General features: G+C 39.8%; 1 protein-coding gene across 29 annotated transcripts in view; it reads right to left on the minus strand.

Annotated features, from left to right (window-relative positions):
* The window catches only part of TNRC6B (trinucleotide repeat containing adaptor 6B), a 145,293-nt gene that overhangs the window by 58,095 nt on the left and 63,807 nt on the right, over positions 1 to 23,391 (minus strand). The window contains exon 1 of one of the 29 annotated variants that reach the window (XM_066996032.1): positions 6,806 to 6,957. The exons of the other annotated variants lie outside the window; for them this stretch is intronic. The gene's annotated coding sequence lies outside the window, so the exon portion shown is untranslated. Of the gene's footprint in view, positions 1 to 6,805; positions 6,958 to 23,391 lie in introns of those variants that run through there. 29 annotated transcript variants of the gene reach the window in all.

Below are 23,391 nucleotides of genomic sequence, written 5' to 3' on the forward strand. Positions count from 1 at the left end.
GTCTAGTATTGCTTAAGCCAGGTCAGGTCTTGTTCTTCTGTTCTCTGTAAAATGTCAAAGCACACTCCCCAGCCCTACACTCTGGCAAGGAAAAACCCCACAGGTTTTTCAGTTTTACTAACAAGCACATGATGCAAAGCATCGGGGAGGTTAGCATACTTCATACGAGCGTCGCGTTGAGACACAGAGTTTTCCAATTTTCTTTGAGCCACAGATTTTAATTAATTTGAAAAAGCTCTCCAGCAACACCCTTATCTCTCAATGTTACTATAACCTCAAATTATGTCTGCCTTTTTTTTTTTTTAACTGTCAAGAAGTGCACACCTTTAGTGCCAGTTAAAACTTCACAATTTTAAAAAGCTTTCTTACAGCAGGCAAAGGCAAAGGCAAAAAACAAAATGAGTTCCAGTAACTGCCTGGCACATGGACAATCTTCACTTTAAAGCACCTACTTATTTTTTGAGCAGAACAGGGAACGGAAAAGAACAAGGAAAAGGTAGTATTTGCCCTCAAAGCTAAAGTTATGGCTTAAAATGACATGTAGCACTAATAAGAAAAGGAACCGAGGATGGAGGATCATTGCCTGAAAGAAAACACCTGGTTATGGTCACCTGTTTTTGAGATGACAAGCTCAGAACAGGGAGGTGGCTGCTGCTGCAGCTGCCTTGCTTGGCGATGTACGTGAACAAGGACTTGGGGTATGAGGGCTGCAGAGAAGCCCTTTGCTCGGAACGACTACCTCCACTCCTTCTGTTGTTTAAGCAGAGATGTATATCCAATATTGCACCGGGTACATCATCGACTACAATATAGTAATAGTCAACACTTGGTCATTTATGCTTAAAGTCAAGAATTTGCTGCACACAGCTAAGTTCTGTTGAGCCGGCAGATCTATCCCAACTCTCGGGATATGTGTTCATGACCATTAAGTTCTTGACAAAACATAAACAAAATCTCACAAACAAGTAGGAAGGATGAAGTTGTACTCTCCAAATGCCAGAAAAGGATTGACAATACGGACAAGTTAACGATGTAACCTGTATGTTGAAAGTTTACCAAATTAGTGGGGAAATAGCTCGTTGTCATTTTGGATATCATACTTGACTTCTTCCCACTTTTGCTCTTTGATGTATTTCACTATTATTTGCACTTTTATAACTATATAGTTTCCCTTTTGAGTCATATGTAAGATCAGTCTTTCTTGCCTCTTTTTAAGGACCCCTTATTAAGAAGAACTTGTTTTTCTGACAATGGGTTAAACACAAACTTATGAGACCAAAAGTATCTGGAGGGGGAAAAAAAAAGCACATTGCAATGCTAAGCGTTCCAATAAATTTACCAAAAAACTTTCAAGTATCTCATCCATTTATTCAAAAGACCATGCTGCCCATTAACCTTCCACCATCAGCTAAAAGGGAATTCTTTCTGGCCTGGTCAGGGAAACTAGGATCAGTCATGTACCTTCCAGCAACCAGCTGCTCGTATTGACAAGATCGACGCGGGGAGAAAATCCACCAACTCTACACGAGTGAATTTGGAGTAATACAATGGGGTGTGGTTCCGTTTTTTGTTACCAGCACATAGTAATGGGAACATGGACACACCAAAACCCCAAAGAGGAAGTTTGCTAAAGAGCAATCAGCAGGCAGCTTTCTACTCCAGTCTTCTTCAAGGAAGCATGTCGGTCTTAGTAAAGCACAATTAAGCAGTAGTTTTATTTCCCTCAAAATCTTAGAATCAACATTGTTGGTAACATTTACGAAGTGTATTACAGACTTCATTTCTGACTATTTCAAATGAGGCATATTAGCACTTTACAAATGGTAAGAATCTCTAAGTTTTAATCCAACATTTTATTTTAAAAACAACACAGAAGAGTACCTACAATGCAGTACCCTCAACGCATTAGTTCTCGTAACAACCTCTTTGGCCAAGACAAAAAGATTTTATTTTACAGAAAACGAGCTTTTTTAGCTAGTCAACGTTAGAAGTAACAGAAAACAGTTGCAAAGTCCAAGTTCTTATAAAAACATACCCATTTCAGGAAGGAAAAAAAGAGGCATTCAGAAAGCTAGCCTCCCACAGAATTTATCATTTTTGGAGAATATTAATTTCCTGCAAAATCCCAGTATTCATTTTTCCAGAAAACTATTTTTAAAGGAATCCTTATCCCTGAAATGCATGGGCTTGAGGCATGGTGAACAGAAGCTGTTCTTTAAGTTCTTGCTATCGCAAACTAAAGCGCAAGATGAGGTGACGCACTGCACTGTGTGCTATCTGCTGACAGCACGCTTTGATATGCGGAGATAACACGCCACGCAGAGTATTAGTCTACACACACAAAAAAAAAACCACAACCCAATGAAGTCACCCTCTGACTAAAATTGCACAAAAATGGAAGTAACATGGAAGAAATAAATTCCTTGAAACTCAAGACTGGCACTTGAGCGTAGTCAGCTTGCAGCTCCTTCCACGGGGCTACAGCGTAGAAGTGTTGCCCTGTGGGCAAAGATGCAGGCTACATACCCAAACCCCAATCTTCCCTCCTTTTGCCCCTACCCTTCACTTTCAGGATCATTAACCATAGCATAACACAGGAGTGGCATCAAACTTCTATTAAGTGCATCTTGTTCTCTGCATTGTAATAAGCATTGGATGATTTATAAGTCTTCCTCCAAGTTAGGACAACTTCTCTATCTTCTTCCAGAAGAGAGGGGATTACGGAACTACACTTGGAGGATCAACAGTGCTTTACCAGAACAAGCTGTTATCTATACAAGGACAAGGTCACATCAACAACTTAAATTTTGTCTGAAAACTTGAGCCATAAAGAGCCACATGGGCCAGTCTCACTTTGAGGCAGTATTTGTTTTATTAACTTGAACTGACTCTTTATTACAGTCAGGCCTCTTGTGGTCCAAAATATCAGACCAGAAATATATTTATAAGCATTTTAGAAATGGAATGAAAGCCTCAAAGTTGAGGAACCAAAACCAGGAATTAAATCTACTGTAAGGTACCCAACGCCGGTCTGGATTTGAGGCAAGAAGAATTTGTGGTGAACTTTAGCTACAAGTATCTAACTTCTCAGTATTTCTCAAAGTTCCCTTTGGATCTTAAAATTGATCTGAATTATACAGCCTGGACACCAGCAGAAAAAGGCATCATCCAGCAGCCTGATGGATGTGTTGAACACTTTTGTAACAAGCTCAAGGCAAAAGCTCCTCTCAACCTACACAGACAGGAACCCTCTTAGAGAAAAGCAAGCTGTATTCACAGAGCGATTTCATGAACAGCTTGCTGCCACCATGGGAAGAAGCAGGTGTAATTTTCTTCCACTTTACTCCTCTGAGCCAAGCTCTGTCACTGACCTTTCCTTGTTTGAGTCTTTTCTGGATGTCTGCATATTGTATGGTGAGCAATATCAAGTCTCAAAAAGTGACTCGGACCACTCAATTTCCCCCTTTTCTTCTAATTTCAATTATTTTAGCGTGTTATCAGATTACTATCAGAAAGGAGCACACATAAGCAGCAGGGATTCTTCTCCATTCAAAGCAACACGTTAAATTGGTTGCAATTAAGTGAAACCACAGCCTCACTGTACGTCACCTCTCCACAGCGCACCCCGTTAAAACTCTGTACACCTTGCACCAACAGAAGCATCAATCAGTAGAACTGCCTGCATTTCCTTCTGAACCTGACTCCCAAGTTGTACTAGTAGAGATGTTTCTTCTGAACCGTACTGTACTTAGCCTTTATTTCACACTCAGCATATGAAACCCTACTGTTGTCACGTGCGTCTCTGCAATTCTAAGCATAACAGGGGCTTTCGTGGTATGTTCCTATACCATAATTTATATATACATACATTAAAAGGTTTACACTGATTGTAACAAGTGCCATAAGCTATGAAGAAGCATACCACAAACTCCCAAATGAGTACACAAGATTTCAGTTCTCAGTTTAAGGCTCAAGCCTGTCTTGCAAGTAACACTGGCAATCAACTGCTTAAACTGGATGAAAGCTTTTAGATCAAATCAAACTTGATTTCAGAGACTAAAAATTAAACAAAATAAAATGCACTGCTACTGGGGTATGGAAAACTTTAGTTTTAATTCTACTTTCAGTGGATGTTACACTTTAAGCTAAGTGTCCATCATTCCACCAGTGTGAGAAGAGCACGGTGTGCCAAAACACAGCGGTGTGCTCCAGCATGTTCAGACGGAGCACGAAGCAGAAGCTAGGTGTCAACAGCACGGGCTAAGTCCCAGAGCTCCTGGGACAGAGTCCTGACCGACTGAGTTCCTAATGGTAAAACTACTTCTGCTAGACTAGGCCGTGTAAAGAGTTATGATCTTGCTGATCGAAAGGTTCAAAATAGGATTAACTCCGTTTTATAAAACATGTTCAAATGCACGGCATGAGCCACCTTCCTCGCTAAGCAGTGCTCACATGCATAAATCAGACAGACGTAAGCCATACACAAGTTGGCTGAGCAGGATGCAGCTCTTTAGGAACTTGGTCTTCAGGCTGAACTGAAGGAATGGAATGCAAAACTATTCTAGGACTAATGAATTCTGATGTGTGTAAGGGGAAAAAAAAAACATCGATCCCTCAAAATAGCACCCCCGAGTATAAAAACTTCCCAGACTATAAGAAAATAAACCCAGAGTATAAAAACTTCAAGGAAAAGAAGGAAAATTAGTTGTTTGCTTGAAATGAGACTGAAGTTTGTAGCATCACTGGACAACTGCAATACTGCAGAAATCAGCTATGTAGTTTAGAACTGAGCAGTTCGTAACGGGATAACTAAGCTCTACTTTTTGAATTTAAAATAAAATCAGAGTATCAGGACCCAGCTGTTTAGTATGACATTAAATTTTTCATGTTTATAACAATATATAAACGTATACCTGCATGTAATATAACATTTAAGACAAAAAATAACAAAAACCACCTCCCAAAAGGATACGCCATAGATCTGATACAAGCACAAAATAGACACTTCACGATACATTAACTGAAAAAAAACTTTTAAATAAAACATCTTTAAAAGCAAAGCAGCGCCTTCAAAAGGCAAGAGTTGCTTGCCCCTCAAGAAGCTGGAGTAAGCTGCTTTCTTCCCCTCTCTGGCTGGGGTCCAAACCCGCGTCACTGCACGAAGTTTGCTTACTTTAAATAGCGTATCTGGAACAACTGATAGGCCTTTATCTCTGCAAAACATCAGTAATTTGAAGTTGCTGTAAAAAATAACCAAATTTAAAACATTGGCATGCCGACTTCACTAGAAGCATGCACTTCTAAAGCAGGACTCCCTGTGGAATGCTATTAGACTTGTTAATAGACTAAGATTAATTACTTCTGGAGTATTACACATATACGCATAATGATTTACAGTAACACAAAATCAACAGCTCTGACCATAAAGGGCTGTTTACTTTAAAGAACCAGACAGCAAAAGCCCTACATAACAACTCCAAATGCTCCTAAATGCAGAGGTGTGTTCTCAACACATTCAACACCTGGTTTTGGGGGGTTCCATTTCAGTTTTCATAGTCTCCTGTTAACAAGAAAACCTTACATTGTGTAAAATGAGAACTGAAATCTTTTTTAATATTCTGTATTTCTTGCTTGTGCTCTTTATAACATTACACTTTCCAGCTGTATAAACAATGTACATGAAGAAAATCTACTTTCAGGCAAGATCTAAAAGTTTACAAATTTAAAAAAAGTTTAAAGTTAAAAAAAAAAAAGTTAAAAAAGTTAAAAAAGTTTACCGTTGATAAAAACTTTGGTTTTAAGCAAGCGGAGAGCTGCAGCCTAAGTCCTAGAATGGAAGAACTGAGCATGTTTTCTCCCCTTCTTCAGCCTTCAAATGCTTCAAAGCTCTTACGGATCAGTAATCATTATTTCATAACATGCACACACACGCGCACCAAAACCACAGAGAAAGTGTTTACAGAGTTGTGAAATGTGATAAAAAAAAAATGCCTCAAAAAGGCAAAGCATTCAGTTAGAAACCCACCTATTATTATGAGCCCAATAATTTGTTATCGTATCAGAACACTTGTTCAGCAAGACACGACTCTATTTGGGACTTCAAGGATCAAAATGCGTAGAAAGCTCCATTACCTATCTACAACTGTTTACCAAGAAAGACATCTTTGTGGTTTTATAACCCACAAAAATACATAGAGAAATGAATGCTTAACAACTGATATAGAACACTTAATGAGTAACAGCCACCGCAATAAAATCTCAATAAAGAACCTGTGACTGCTCTCAGAAGGAGCTGAACCCTCCGTCCATGTGCGTGACTTTTTTTTTCACTGCACCACGCAGAACGAACATTTCACCTATCCCACTGTGCATCCCGAAATACTTCAAGAGTCCTACTTCACCGCACAACATGGGGCTTGACATAAATGCAGGCGATCTGGGCAGAGTGCCAGATGTCAGTAAAAGGGCTGCTTATTAGTCTGCAAGTGCAGTATACGCGAGTGTTTGCCAGCATTGCTTTGCATGAGAGGATTAAGAGCTGTAAACTCGACCAGTTTTATAATCTCAAATGGCTTGCATGTCAGGAGAGGAAAAAAAAAAAAAAGCTTTCATTTTAAAACTGTCAGATGGAAAGTTACACTAAACTTTTTCCCTGAACAGCGCTTCTCAGGTTTAGTTTTTATTTTTTAAAGCAGTTCACCTCAAAGAGCCAGGCGGCACTTCCTGCAGTAGACGCACGGTACCCTTACTGGTCTCGCCAGCAGAATCACAAGGGTAATTCTGGCTGAAGGGCCCCGGGAGTTACCTGGTCTAACCGCACACAACGCGAAGCCATCACCACGCGGGTTGCTCAGGACCTATCCATGCTCTGAGTAGCTCCAAGGACAGGCGCTACCGTCATGGCGGAGAGCCCGCTCCAGTTTTGGCCTACACCCATCGCACTTCCCACCCCCAGTATCTAGCCCGAATTCCCTTTCTGCCACTTGTGTTCGTTGCCTCTTATCACTGCGCACCACCTCCAGGAACAGTTTGGCTCCCTATGTCCTCTTATTAGGTGGCTGACAACAGCAGTAACGCTACCCCCTTAGCTTGGTAAGGCTGAACAAGTCCAGATCTCTCAGCCTCTCCTTGTGCAAGACATGCCCCAGCCTACTAGCCATCTTGGTGGCCATTTAACATGCCAGTGTCTTTCCCATATGGGAATCAAAATGATACAGCACGTCCAAAGAGCTGTGGAAAAGAATCACTGCTGTTAATCTGCTGGCTGTACAGCCCAGTGTGCGGTTGGTTTCTTAACAGCAACATCCTCTTAATCTTATTCTACTTTTCCCTCTATCCAGTGTTTTCCTGCAGAGCTACTTTCTAGTCTGTGGATGCCTAACCAGTACTGCTGCATGGCGTTATTTTGCCCAAGGTGCAGAAATTCCCTTCGCATTCATCGAATTTCAAGAGCCTTCTGCCAAACCATTTGCTCCACCCCAACAGTACTCCCACCCTCCAGAGGTGTCCAGCACTCAGCCCACTTTAGGATTATCTGCAAACATGTTGAGGATGTGTTCCATCCCACCGACCGGGTCATTTACACACGCTAAACACCATCAGCCCCAGCGTCAACTCCCACAGGACACCTACTGTCCACGTGCCAGTTGGATTTTGCATCACTGACCGCAACCAACTCTGCACCCAACTCAGAAATCCTTTTTCAAAAAATTAGAGCAGAGTAAACAGGTATTTCTGGAGTTAGTGGTCCAGTGAGCTGGACACTAATTCCAGCTATGTCTTCTGAAGTCCTGCAGCAGGACAGCTGTATGAGTTACCCCTTCCTATCTACACCAGCGCACTGCTGTACTTTGCAGCCTAGAAAAGAAAAGAGTCCACAGGTCAAGCTCGAAGCTCTATGTGCAGCTCTACCCTGCCTCAATGGTGCTTTGAACTGGTTACACATTGTGATGAAGTGAAGCTGAGGAGTATTATTGCCACCTTAATAATGCATATTTACATGTATGGATGAGAAGCGTTATCAAAAGCTGTTTACTGCTCATCTTCTGACAGCCGCTGACAAACAAACGCTAACTCCTGACAATGGTGTAAACTCAATTCTAACAAAAGCGGCTCTGTGCTTTCTTAGATTACAAACTTCGGTCTTAAATGTCAGGAACAGAACTACTCTTCAACACAAAAAAAAAAAGTCCTAAGAAACTAAACTATTTACTGTTTGTGGTAACTATAACAGCACTCACAACGATTATGGCATTTGTTTTAATGTCAGAATATAACACTTCAGAAAGAATACAGAGAAAGTGTAATACATTTTAATTAAATCAAACGTTTTCTGCTACAGCATCATTTGTGGTGGCAGCACAGGCCAGGTAGGCCCTAAGAAACGGGATCATACAGAATCCTCGATAACAGAAGTAGCTACATTTACACAGGGTGACTGAGGTGGGAAGGGACCTGGAGGCCCCCTGTCCAAGCCCTGCTCCACCAGGGCCACCGGGAGGAGGCTGCCCAGGGCCATGTCCAGGCAGCTTTTGGAGATCTCGAAGCAGGGAGAGCCCCCAGCCTCCCTGGGCAGCCTGTGCCAGTGCTGCATCACCCGCACAGTGAAGAAGTGCTGCCAGGTGGTGAGAGGGAGCTGCCCGTGTTCCAGTTTGTGCCCGTTGCCTCTTGTTGCTGGGCGCCGCTGAAAAGAGCCTGGCTCCGTCCTCTTTGCATCCTCCCTTCAGGTACTTACTGACACTGATGAGACCCCTCCAAGCCTTTTCTTCTCCAGGCTGAATAATCCCAGCTCTCTCAGACTTTCCTCATAGGAGGTGCTCCAGTCCCTTCATCATCTTGGTGTCTCTTACCGGGCTCTCCCCAGTATGCCCACGTCTCTCTTGGAGTGGGAGCGCAGACCTTGGCCCAGCACTCCAGGTGTGGCCTCACCAGTGCTGAGTGGAGGGAAGGATCACCTGCCACCATCTCCTAGCAATACTTTACTGCAGCCAAGAATACTGCGAGCCTTCTTACCAGCAGGGACACATTGCTGGCTCATGTTCAACTTGGTGTCCACCAGCACTCCTAGGTCTCTTACTACAGAGCTCCTTTCCAGCTGAGCAGCTCCCACCACGTGCAGGTGCCTGCGGTTGTTCCTCCCCAGGGGCAGGATTTTGCATTTTTCCTAGCTGAACTTGATGAGGTCCCCGTCAGCCCATTGCTCCAGCCTGTCCAAGTCCCTCTGGATGGCAGCTTGACCCTCTGGTGAGTAAGCCACTCCCCCCAGTTTTGTGTCATCTGCAAATGTACTACTGAGAGTGCACCCCACCCCATCATCAAGATCGTTAATGAAGATGTTAAGCAGGACTGGACCCAGTATCTCTGGGGTACTCTCCTCATTACTGGCTTCCAACTAGACTTTGCACCACTGCCCATCATTCTCTAGGGCCAGCCATTCATCCAGTTTTCAATCCACCTCACTGCTCATCCGGTCCATATTTAAGGGCTTCTCTACGACAGTATCACAGGCAACAGTGTCAAAGGCCTTCGTGTCCAGGACAATATCCACTGCTCCCCACTTTGTCCATCAGGCTGCTGATTTCACTACTGAAGCTTGTAAGGTTAATCAAGCGTTACTTCCTCTTCGTGAATCCATGCTGACATGCATGACCTCCTGACGATTTTCTTCTTCACGTGTCTGGAAATGGTTTCCAGGATTAACTGTTCCACCAGCCTCCCAGGGACTGAGATGAGGTTGACTTGTCTGTAGTTCTCTAGGTCCTCCTCCTCGCAGTCCGAAGCGACATTTACTTTCCTCCAGTCCCCAGGTACTTCTCCCGCTTATTACGATCAAGCAAAGATTATCGAGTGGCCTCACAATCACATCTGCCAAAACTCATGGGTGCATCCCACCAGTGCCACAGTAGTTTACCCAGCAGATCCTTGCTCTCTGAAAGTCCAGGGTTGTGAGCTTGCTGCGTGCCCTCCTTGCTGCCCTCATGATCTTGAACTCCACCATTTCGTGGTCACTGCAGCCAAGGCTGCCTTTAACCTCCTCTGTCGCTGGGAGAAGGCAGTTACCATCAGTGCGTTCCAGGAACCTCCTGTGTCATCCCTCCAAAAGACACCAGGATGGCTGAAGTTCCCTAGGAGAACCAGGGCTTGTGGACATGCGGCTGCTCCTCTCTGTCTGTAAGGGACCTCATCTGCTTGGTCTTCCTGATCAGAAGGCCTGTAGCAGACCCCCACCATAATGTCACCTGCCCTGTCTTCTCTTTAATCCTAACCCATGAACTCTCTGTTGGCTCATCCATCCCCAGGCAGAGCTCTGTGCACTGCAGCTGGTCACGGACACAGAGGGCAACAGCCCCTCCTCGTGTCCCAGCCTGTTGTTCCTAAGAGCCCGCATGCTTCCATTGCGACACTCAGTCATGGGAGCCATCCCACCACATGGGATGTAAAACTCATGTTTCTTGGACTGTAACAGACATTTTTATAGTTATGTTTCTCAGAAAATGTAAGGCCAGCCTGGTGCAGATCTAAACTGAAATAAAGGACAGAATTTTGGGAGAAGGTGGAAATAAAGAAAACATTAGATATGCCCACCTTATTGCTCAAAAAAAAAAATAATGGAAAAGAAGGCTTTTACTATAGTTTAAAATACTGGAGGTCTTCTTGACTTTTGTGATATGACGCTTCAGGAAGGATTAAGAAAGTTAAAGCATAGCTACATGTGAAGAAGTTCCTATTTAGTGATAGTTAATTTACTAAAAAACAGAAGCATGCCCTATACAAGCAGCATATTTTGAGTGATGAGGTGCTCAGTAGTCCACCTGCCTGAGGATGTTTTTAAGGGTACTCTCATGGTGTCAGAATTATAAAGGTCATTGTTTTAAGAGATCTGATTGTTTACTTTTATTCAGTTTCCAAAGAAACGCTCTGAATTTACTTGCTCTAAAAAATGAAAATTATTTAATCAAGTTAAGTAACAGCTTGACAAGTACATTACATACCTCCAGTTCTGTGTAATACGATACTATTTTGCATATGCAGTGCTCCAGGGCACTATAGTAATGAAAATAGCATTTATCAAACTGTAAGTCATTATTTTAATTATACTACATCAAAATATTAAAGCAAGAATGTATTTAGTTTTATCAGTGGGAAGTTAAGAACAAGGTTTTCTGCACAAAGTTGTTATTCTTCTGTTGTAGGTCAAGCTGGAAGAACCAGCAAGTTAAAGTTGTTTGAACTTCTGATATTAAAAAAAAACACCACCAATAAAAAAAAAAAACACACAACTTGCTCAGATTTTTTTGGCAAAGGTATCTAAGGTTTATATTTTCTATTCCAATTGTTGCCTGAGGCAATATTTATTTTTAACAGGTAAGAAAATTCATTCATCCTCTTCCTGCAAATACTCAGTTTACGAAGTTTCAGGACTGCCATGATCCATATCAGGAAATCTAAATCAAAGGCAGAAGGGAAAGTATGTAACATATTTGGCATGTCTGGGTAATGCTGTGTAAGTCTTGTCAAATTACCATCTCTTCAAACCAATCAATCTGTGTATGCTCAATGTATTCAGCAGGAGCTTGGAAGTAAGTTCTTGATACTCCATAACTAGTAAGCACGACCATAAATTAAGACTTATAATTAAGGTTATAAGACACCCAAGACAACCCCCGTTCCCCAATTGTCTGACAACCACAAGCCATTGTTTATCTTGATTGGAGAGCCACGTTATTTCCTACTCCTCTCAATCCTTACACCACCTGAGCAGAGAGCTGAATCAGGACTAAAGGTAAGCAATAAGCCCCCAGAACTGGCTGAACAGCCAGGCTGCAATGCAGCAGGACAAAGACCCAGGTGCATTCATTCTCAATCCACCACAATGCAAATGCTGCTTTGTGCAGAGGCCTTCAGCTGTATCTTAAACTTCACTAGCTGAGTTGGTTCCTTGGAAAGCACTCTATGAAATAGTTTTGAAGCCCTGTGTTTAAAACTGTATTTATGTGTTTTGTGCAATGAGTAAAATACAGATGTAGCGTCTTGTATGAAAGAAAAATTAAATTGAAACCCTGTATTTGCATGCATGAAGCTTGGCAAGTAATTTCATCTGATGATACCGTGCCTTGTAATTGGACAAATGGTTGGTTAGCTGGCAATATCTTAAACAGCTGTATACTTTTTCAAAAAGTTCAGAGGTATCTTGCAGTTTTATGACAATCTGTAATCATAACCTTCCTCTGTCAGATGGAGGAAAAAAACACCCAAGAGATTGATATGTTTATTGTTTCGTAATAGCCAAATACTAGATGCCATAAGAGCTAATTATCAATCTTGGCGATCACAAAACTCAAATACAGGCTATATTCAGTCTGAAGTAAGAACTCATTTACCAGCTCAATACCACGGATTAGTGAGTCCTTAGAATGCAATAAAGATTATATATGCTTACTTCAGAGTGAACTTTCAGTTAAGCTCAGTGTATACAGACCTCATTCAAGTTCAGTTACAGTAAAAATGCAGCCCGGTCTATAACTAGATATAACATGTTCCTATTCAAGTTCTCGTGCTGACTCTAAAATCAGCTGTTAAACACACTACCTTCTCACCCCCTGCCACTTTTAATGATGCATTTCCTTACAAAATATCTATTATGTTTAGAGCTCAGGAAGTTGTACACCACTTTTTTTTTTTTTTTCCCATTTAGAACTGATGTGGGGGAAGGATGACATTTAATACCACATGCTGCAACAACACAGAGCTTTCCCAGGATATGTAACAAAACAAGAGGCTGCATGACCGGCTCAAGGTTACAGCATGACTCCATTGCTCACTCCGAATTAAAAACTGGTATCCTCCTGACTCCTCCTGTATTTTCACTAATAAAATAATACCACTACTGAACACTTACACAGTTCCTTTCATCGCAGGATGTCAAAGATCTTTATAAATATTAATTAAGCATTGCAACAACATTAAGAAGTATGTAAAACTTAATTCTGCACATGAGTAAACCCAAGCAAAGAATAAATAACCTGCGCTCAAAGTCATAGGACAAGTCAGCAGTATGGATAATAAACAGCTCTTGCCATTAAGAAACACTCCATTAGAAGCAGGGACACAATTAATACTCCAACTGTGATGTGAACTATACAGACCTCGATAGAAAAGGGGAATTTTGTAAAGTAGGTCAGTTGTTAGTGTTTTTAAAGAAATTAAATGAAAAACTGTGTAATTCATGTTTCAGCCCACTGCAACTTTCTAAAAAACAACAAACAAAACAACAGCTCAAAGGTTGCTGAGTTTTCCCAAATTAAACTGGTAACACAAACTTAATGAAAAATATCTTGAAGATCCTGATCAACTCTTGCTTAGAAGTACGGCTAAGCTCAAGATCAAACTCTGCTGAGATGTGTCCAAATGCACCTGGAACCAAAGAGGGAGCAACGTTTTAGTCTGTAGCCACAGAAGTTGTGTGTGAAAATGGGTAGCAACTGCTCTCCGGACAAACACATCTACTACAGACAAAGTCATCATGTAACTCTCCAAGTCTGGAAAGGCACAGATATGTGATTCTTTCATCACCATCCAGTATTTTCAAGTTAACATTTTGGTTCTTACGATCAGTCAAGAACATTTTTTCAATGCGTTTAACTAGTTTGCATTAGACTTTTGTTATGTACTCAAAGCTGCTGACCCGTACATTTTATCTAATATTATTTATAAAGGATTTCCCATGCAAAACGTGTAGTTGTGTTGCAGCGTATTCTCACACTTTTATAAGAGACACTCCAAAGGTCAAGGAGGACCATATGTACATGGAAGAAGGAATGAGAACTGTATTCTTACAAATAATGGTTGTACCTAATGTCATCAAGATTTGACTTTAGAATATAACAACCAAGTCAGGTCTTAGCATGCCAATACTAGAGAGTACAGTAAATATTGTATCATTAAGAAAACTATTTTATAGGGCCAGCATTCAGTATTTGTTGTTTATAGGTTAATAACAGATGATGAAAAACTAAAATCCAGTGAAACAACTTTGCTAAATTTTAAGCTAGGTGTTTCGCAACAAAAAAGCTTAAATTCGTTTGCCGCTTTAAGTGTATAATTAAAGCAGACTGTCCTGTTAGACACAATTTTGGTATGCATTTAAGATACACGCTTCAGAATATACAAACTAACAAACTTCCTCCCTCCCTTCTTTTGTTTGTACCTGAAGATTTAAAAGCTGATGAAAGCCACCTTGATAAATGAAATTAATCAGCTGTCTCCCTCAACCAGCTTTTAGAAACAAATGCACAAAACCATTCATACCATGGCATGAAATCTGCAAGAGGTACAGGTGGCACGGAAGCGAGCAATTTTGTTAATGCACCGTGTCCTCTTTTCTGCAGCTTGCACCTGCAGTTAAGACAAGCAAGAATCAGGTCTCATTAAAGCCTCAGTAAGGATGAGAGGCTGCTCAAGAAATGAGGTAAATCATAAGTGCAGTAAGTGCTCTCCTTGGTGCATTGCTATGGACATTTTGAAGGCCAAAACATGAGACGCATTGAATAAAAACAGAATTATGGTCATAAAATACGTTAATAAACGAAGAGCATGGTTTTTGTCTTTGTTTTTTTAAACTATGAAAACTGACATGCTTTCAATCAATAAGAAGTGGGCTTTAGTGCAGTGCTTGTAATCAGGCGATATGCTAGACTTGCTATCTACTTTTAAAGCGGCAAGATTTAAATGGGGCACAGAAAAACACTGTTCAACTTGTAGGGAACCCTGGAATGCATGAAGCATGTGGATTTTTACAAAGCCTGGTACAGAAGCATTTGTTTGCCAGATGCGTGCTTCTCACCCTTCTTACTGCAACCAGCTGGCCACTCTTTTCATTAGTCACTTTCCATTCAAAAGTGGCATTGATAAATTATTATTCAAAATATCACAACTCATTTCACATCATGACTCATACGACTCATTAAGATGTAAACTGAAATTATTCATTGGCTCACAGAATGAAAACTAGACAATTCTAAAGAAACTGTGTGTAGGAAACAGGAAGAACACGAAAACACCAGCGCGGTACAAATGCAAGACATGACTTGTTTTGAACTACAGGAAACTAATAATCCTTCCACGTGAAGTTACTTAAGCAGCCAAAAAATTCAAAGCTTCTTCAAACTTGTCTTCTCATATAATCATATGAGTTTTGAGGACGTAAGAAAGATGTGATTGTTTTAATCTGGCATTGCAAGAAAATGATCGTCTAACATTTCAAAACAACAAAAGAGAACCAAATACTGTGACCAAGGCATGCAGTGTCTACAAACACTGGGAAAACAAGGACAGGCGTCACACAATAGCAAGTAAAAATTGCACTGCCATACGCTTTCCTAAATTTCGAAGACCTAAAATTGCTTTTTATTTTTTTAAAAGAACAAATAATTGTAGATTGCTTGATAAAGATCAAGAGTCCATTTGACATTAGCCACGTACCCTTCCTTCCTCACAAAGACCATATTCTTAATGAACAATTAATTCTAAAGGCCAACACTAAGCTTCTAAGCATGAGGTCACAGGTCTACATATTATGATGCCACTGATTATCATGGAAAATTGTTTTCAGAATCTTCTAGGAAAACACGTATTTTACTCCTCATAAAGTGATTTAAAAAAATCACTTCATAGGACTAATTAAAAAAAATCAATCTACATATAGCAATGAAAACAACTCGTCTAGAAGTACAATGTATTATCACATAATGGTTGAACAGAAGTGCAAAAGCACCTCCCTATTGCCAAGTCTGCAATATCTCAACCTTTTAATTCCTAATTTCTCCTTATGTTTTTAGGGAATGGTTGCATTACTGCCATAGTACTGAAAAACAATATTTAGTTTTTAAAAAGTAAGATTTAAAGACTTTGAACTTCTTTATTGCAAGCTACGTTCGGAAGGATACAGACAGCTGGGCATTCCCCATAGGGAGCATTATCAGAAGGGATATTAGAAGTCAAGAGCTTTTTAAGGTCACAGAAAACTGCAACTGTATAAATACATTTCAACTTATCCTTGGGCTTTTTTTTTTTTTTTTTTTTTAAGGGACAGCACCATGGCTAACACTAGAAATACTGCTGTCTACTCAATGGGTTTTTGCTTAAAAAGAAAAAATAAAATCAAGTTACTGGAATCCATGCAACAAGACTGTCAGAAATACACGGTAGTACTTCTTACCTGTAACCTGTACAGATGACCAGAAAACTGAGACCCGTTTAGTGACAACTTGCAAAAGTGTGTTTCTTCCTCATACAAAAGGAGTGGCAAAATGTGGAAAACAGCTTTCTGCAGGCCATACAATCACACCTGTTTAACACAGGCATTGAAAATTAACTAGCCACAACAGTTATGAGGTAGAAACGAAAGAAACTCTATAAAACAATACACGAATAGGCAGAGAACATATATGTTCTCTTACATTCAATAATCTATCAGTTTTTGATCATCTGTTTTTATAGTCTCGATACTGTACACCATTCCTGAGCTGCAGTTCAAAAAAGTTACCCTGATTTCATGCCTTCTGGAAATAAAGCACAGATTAAACCACCTAGTCTAGACATGAAACTCTTATTAATTGCTGAGTAAACAATCATTTCCTTATTTCTTAAGCAAAGACTGTACAAAGTTTAAGTGAAAAGCATTCGCCATATCCTCAGGCATTTCTTTAAACTAAGGGCCGTCTCCCACCAAGGAAAGAATTGGAAAGAATTTCTTTTAGCCACGCTGTTATTTCTGTGAAGTCGATGTCTGTCCAATCTTAGCAGTCACTCACCTGAGAATTGCTACTATTTGTACTGAGTGCGGAGGACAAGCTTTTTGAAATCTTGACTGGGGACTATCATTCCCTGGATCTCTTTCCAGGAATGATTATTTACTGCTTAAATGATGTTGCTGCTTAAGTCATTCACAGATACGTTACCAGATCCATTTATAAATTCAACCCCATTTAAATCTGTTGCTTTCTAATGCAGTGGTTTAAAATAACTTAGAAATTTTCAGAATAAGTAAAAACCCGATCTGAGGACTAGATGCACCTTTCACTTGAAAATCCAATGGCTCTTCAAATTTCCCTCTTCAAGAGGAAATATTTTAAAATTAACTATACATTACTATCAAAGAAGAATTGTCTCTTGTAAGCTAAGTCGGATCTGCAACACTTGCATTCCAGAGAGCTTACAATCATTGACAACATGAAAGCTCAGATCAGAAAGTTGTTTCAACACACAAGAATTCCATGACAGGAACTTGCAATCCCTATACAACCTGGCTACGGTTTGTCTCCCAGGCACGCACCACTCCTTTTTCTGCTACAGAAAAGGGAAGCCAAATTGTAAAAGAGGTAATCCAAAAAATAATCTAAGGTGAGGAAGCCACTGAACTGCCACCTACAAGACAGAACGTAAAGAAGAACACCACCATTTACGATATACATGCAATAAAAATGTAAACTCACAATCACTGAGGCAGAAAAATATAGTGATATAAATAATATTTACTATTTAAGACATTTCTAGCAGTCTAAGATTAAGCTGATTTGCCTTGTTAAATTCCCAACCCAAGTAGCATTTACTTCCTTTGGGTTAATTTTTACCTTGCTGCATTATGTAAGATAAGAATCTTATTTCTAATTTAAAAAAGGCCTTTCTAATGTTCAGTAACGTTTTTTACTTCTGAGCAGTTAAAAACCACGCACTCTTTTGAACATCGGTGCTAACAAGGGAAGACAGCTAGATCAAAACCATTTAAGGCATTCAGTGTACATGTTCACAGAACACTTCTGCATGTTTGCAGCTAAAAAATAATTTATACCTCTGCTGACAGTAAATCTGAAGACTCCTCCCGTCTTTAATTAATAGCTACGTCTTTCTACCACTGATTAATTTTGTAAAAATGTGGAACAGAAGAGTTTAAGGTTTTTTTTAGACACTAGGGCAAAACATTTTAAGATACGTGACAGGAACGTAAGATATTCACAGTTCCACAAAAACTGCACTTCTATTAAGTTAAACCATCTCTCTACCCTCTTTAAGAAAGGTGGCTCTGCATAAAGACAGGTCAACTCTTCACTGCTATATAAAGTTGAAGGTTAAAATGCATAAGCTGGTGTGGGAGACTATTTCCTGCTGAAGGAAAAGCCCTTTAAACACTAGAACCTCAAATCTAATTTGTCAGCTTATGGATGCTTCCACGTGCACTGCCAGTGCAAAGCTTCTAACTTTCTACAAAGCCACTGCATTGAGAAAACAGACGACGCTACTTAGCAAAAAGCCTGACCTTAAGCAAAAAATAGCCTGACCTTATAGTAAAAGTGACAGGCAATTCCCTTGCATAAACACTTGAAATTTCCAATTCCAGGTGAAGGATCTTCTGCTTTAATCAAGACCAGATCTGCTATTCTGGAAGTGCCAGTTGGACTTACTGCTGTCAGTGTGCAATTTGTATGTGGCTGAGTGAAGTGGGAAAGTGTACGAATAAGCACTAACTTGTTCAAATGCTCTTTATTAAGAGTATAAGAAAATTCCCTGGGCACCACCAGAAATAACATCCTTAGTTAAAAACACCTCTGATAAGCTTGCTCTTGCTAATGTGTTCTTTTTTTAAAAAAAGGAAGGAGAATTTGAACCTGCCACTGAAATTATGTCTACCAGTTTAAATCAGGGTCCAGACAGCTCAGAATGAAGCAGGCTCAGCTGCATCTGTCGCCGTCACAAGGATCTAGTCCGTAACACAGTTTCGGGTAATACTCAGCAGTATACAGTTACGGTACTTCTGGGAGACCTACTGGGAAGGACTATACAGTTTAATTACACCATATTACCAGTTGTAATAGGGTGAATAAAGCAAGAACTGCCACAACAATGTCAATTTCAAACACTGCCCGGGCTTGGGCAAGGAACCTGACAGACATCCAGTTTAAATGTCTTCTGAAGCCACAGCCCAAGGGAATAGGGACTTGTAAATGCTCAAACAGCTGAAACTGAAAGGGAAACCAGCGCAGCAAGCATTTCTATCTGGCTCGGTTAGCGAGGTGCATGAAAGAGGAGAGCAAGTTAGAAAGACGAGGTAGACCGCTAATACTAATTAGTTACAGTAATTTTTGTAATCACCAACAAAAAGTTTTAGATGTAGCCTATATGTGCACCAGCAGCCAGTAACAGTTCTGTCTGAATGGTCAGATACAGTCACACTGTGCTGCTAGGGGAAGGGGAAAAGAACATGGAGGGCTCGAGCTTCAGCCCTCACAAGCATCGAATACTTTTAAGCTTGCAGTACCTGGATTTCTTTTTAGAACTATTTAACATTTTTGTTATTTTGCACACACAAAAACCACCTTATATCCAGGTAAAACACTGGAGAGGGGGTGCCAACAGGTTGTTTTTTGATTCTTTTTGTTTGCTTGGATGGTTGCTTTAGTTTTGTTTCCTCAGCTAAGTGCCACGTTAGTAATTTAGGAAAACATCCTTATTATGCGTTTGCATAGGGCCACAGTCTGCAAGAAATGGAGTGTACCCATAGAATGCACCTGAGGAAAAAAAACAAGTTCTATTTTGCCTCTGCAGCTTAGAACTAACAAAACACTGCATGGAAAATAAAAGTCCCTTTAACTGTCAAAAATGGATTTGCTAATCCTTGCCAGGATTTTTAATGGTACAGAAAAACAAACTGTAGTGGTGGCGTTCATTTTATAAGAATGTTTTAGATCAAAATCCCCTACCTAAAGGAAACACCTCAAACTGTCTGTATGTTCAATAAAAGCCACTCAAAGCTAAGTTTTTACTCTAGGAAGGAAGGATCAGTCAGTGAACCTACAGAGGTTCTCTCTTTTTCTTTAAGTTTCACATGAAAGCCTTTCATACTTCATTGAAGGATAACAATATTTAAAACCTCATTAAAAACTTTGAGTGTTAAATATAGAATGTGAATTTAATGAATACCTCAGAAAGACTGTCTCTGAACTACATTTTCACTTCTACTTTAAAACATCAAAGCAAATCATCTACTTTTCAGGTTTTCTTTTGTTTTTAATGTTAACATTTCTCAAGGTAGTATGCAGAGCAGCTTTTAAGCCCTGAATTCCTGTACCCTCAGCAGAAGTCCTTAGTCTGGCCTCAAGACCCTGCACTATGATTTGTTATCATTTATGACCCAGTTACATTAACCATACTCCTTGGTACCCGTGGTGACCTACAACATGAAATAGAACTTTTAGCATTTGAAATTTTAAGAAGGGTGAAGTATACTATTCTTTTTTTACCCACATTATGATTTTAGTTAAATCAGCTGTGTTCCCCTAAAGCATTAGGAAAAAGAGCATTATTTCTATTCACAATTCAATACAGCTGTGCACAACTGGCTTGAGCCCCAGGCCACAAGCCAGGAACTTCCGAGTTCAAGTCTGGCTCTACCACTGACTTGCTGTGTGGCCTTCAGAGAGCCTCTGGATTTCTCTGCTGCTCCTCTGCCATCGGTATGCTTACCTTACAGAATGGCATTTGCTTTGTTTGTGAACATTCAAACATGAATCAATCAGCTTTGAGAGAATTTCTCACTATGGCTTTAGTTTGGTAAGGCCCACTAAGAAGTCTCCGCATGCCAGCAGACTTTAAATGCATTAACTGCCAACATACACAAACACTACATATACCACACGTATGTACAGACAGACACGATACACCTACACAAATATCAAAAGAAAAAAAATAGTAAAATGGTAAAGTCATTATAAAGTAATCATTTCAAAATTTGTTAAGAACAGAAAAGCAGGAGAAAATGAAATCAAGTTAACTGCCGTAAAAGCAGATCGAACTTACAATGCAGAACAACCTATGACCTTGTTCTTATTAACCTACGGAGCCGGTGATGAAATCTGTTTTTTTTTAAGAGCTTATATTAAATGTACACAGCATGCAATGCTTCAGCTCAAGCAATTATGACGACTAATATTTTAGCGTATTAGTTTAACAACATACAAAGCGGCCTGGGAATGTGCAGTAGAAAAAGGATTTAAGCTTAACCGAATTACCTAGCACCAACTAAACTATGATTTACAATATGATCTTTCTTTAAAATAGATCACGGGAAGTTGCAGAAACTTAAGCTTACAATACCTGCATGTCTGCCGTACAAGTTTCAGTTCACATTATCCGATGAAGCAGAATGCCACGGAGACTGACACCAGCTAGCCTCAGCTTTTCCTGAACTCCAGTGAACCACTCACGCAAATACAACTGATCACCTTTAAAACAGTATACACTGCTTTTAAATCCACGCCCTAGAAGAAAACTTGTCCCCCAAACCTTGTCAAGACAGGCTGACTTTCCAAAAGCTAGCCAGCTCAGCTATTCATGGCCTCACCATGGAGAGAGCATGCTTAGACTAAGAACGATGCATCTCAGTCTTACGGTACATTAAGCTGCCAACGCAAGTCTTAAACTTTAGTTTAAATCATAGGGTTTAGTTTATCCTCCACCTACTATCTCCTTTTGCATCTTGTTTTACCTAAAATCTGGTAAGAACACACTTCCTACAGTTTTTCTGTATCAGGACACAGAACTTATTTGTGGAAAATGGTAAATTTAAAGCATAACTGTCTCCCAATTAACTCCACAGCAGCATAAATTAATTCAGAATACTGTGTTATTTTGGGATAAAAACAGTCAACAAGAACTGCATCAGATACAACTGTTCCACAATTGCTCCCATGCAAAGAGAAGGAGGATGAAAGCAAATTCAGATAGTGTGTGCACAAGGACTAAACTGGTTCGAGCTGTAGAGTATTACCTGCATACGGGACTTACAATTCTCCCATTCCAGGTCATTTACTATTTTTCTGCTTTAACGTGAAGGTTTCCAAAAGATATTTGCTGATTAAACCCTGGGAAGTTAGAGAAATACCATCATGAAAAAGTATGTATAAACAACTATTATGAAGATTAGATCCTTACCCAGCTGAGATTTTGTTTTCAGCTCCCTACATCACAATACCATTGGTGTATTTCCATCAGATGAAGCAATTGTGAATACAGCAGCAAGGCTACTATACTGGTTAGCAAGCATTGTTGCCAGGGTAATCGAGATCTGCTCTGAATAGGATTACACGACACAGGTAAAAACAAACGAACAAAAAAAAAATAACCCTAATGCCTTATTCACGTTCTCTCTCTGCATTGTTTGGTCTGGTTGAGATGTATCAAACTGAGATAATCTGAACAGTACCTGAATAGGAATGAAAAATGTATTTGACTTTGTAACACAAATATATTTAATTTACAATTACCATTAATATTGCGCTAGCTGACTTCTGAAGCACCAGCTGGAGACTTCTTTTACGGTAGTTTCAAAAAAGCTTTTGGGGTTTTACATCAGGTTAACCAACTATTCTTACAAGCAGTTTGAGCTTGGTCAACATTTAGATTCCAACCACTGCACGTGAACTTGTGATCATACCCACAAAGAAAAAAAGAACTAGATACGACATGTATAACCTAAACAGGATATTCTCTATTTCCTTACAGTGTGTATTCTTAACCAGTTCAGAATTTTTAACATTTACCATAAAAGCTCTTTTGAATGAGGCAGTTGGGTAATAACACTAACGGTACCAAAGTAAAGGCAAGGAAGCGTTTATTTAAATAGCCTTAACTAAAACACCAACAAATTAGTTTTTAAAAATTCATATGGAGATCAAACCATATAATGACTATTTTCTGCTTCACAGGATGACCAGTTCTTGAAGCAAAAAACATATATGCAAGTTAGGAAAGGAGGTTAGCTAAGTTTTGGTTCCTTCTGCCTATAGAAGTATCCGTTTCCATTTTTACTGACCTCAAACTCTTTCCATTAAGATGCAGAATAGCCTGGAAAGAATCCAGCACAGGTAACCACGGTAGAATTTCCACACATTAAAATACCAAAATTCACCTGTATGGCGTGATTACATCAATTATTATTCCTCTGAACTGCCCAGCAGAAGACTGATCACAGTCACACTGTACATTTAGCTGGCAAAGTGACATCAGTCTCGCTTTCATTGATGAAGTTCTCAGTAGTAGTTCTTCCTCTTGCCAAAGAAAGCTGTTTTGCAGACAAGTACGTGTAGAGTATTAATTCAGAATCAGTCGTGTTTTAAATTGGACCTCCAATCTAGTACGATTGTGCAAGTGGAATTATATACAATTAAAAAATACAAATGCTAATTAAAGAGTTTCAACAAGAACACTAACACGGCTACACTTGAATTCTAATGTTCAATTGTGATGTCTTTTACTACTCACAGTAAAATTTAAGCCAGAAAAAAAGCGGAGGAATCACAGAAGACGTATTTTAAGAAAGTTTTAAGTGACATAGGACAC

Source organism: Anser cygnoides, chromosome 1 (genome assembly GCF_040182565.1).
Source record: "Anser cygnoides isolate HZ-2024a breed goose chromosome 1, Taihu_goose_T2T_genome, whole genome shotgun sequence".
Classification (NCBI taxonomy): Eukaryota; Metazoa; Chordata; class Aves; order Anseriformes; family Anatidae; genus Anser; species Anser cygnoides.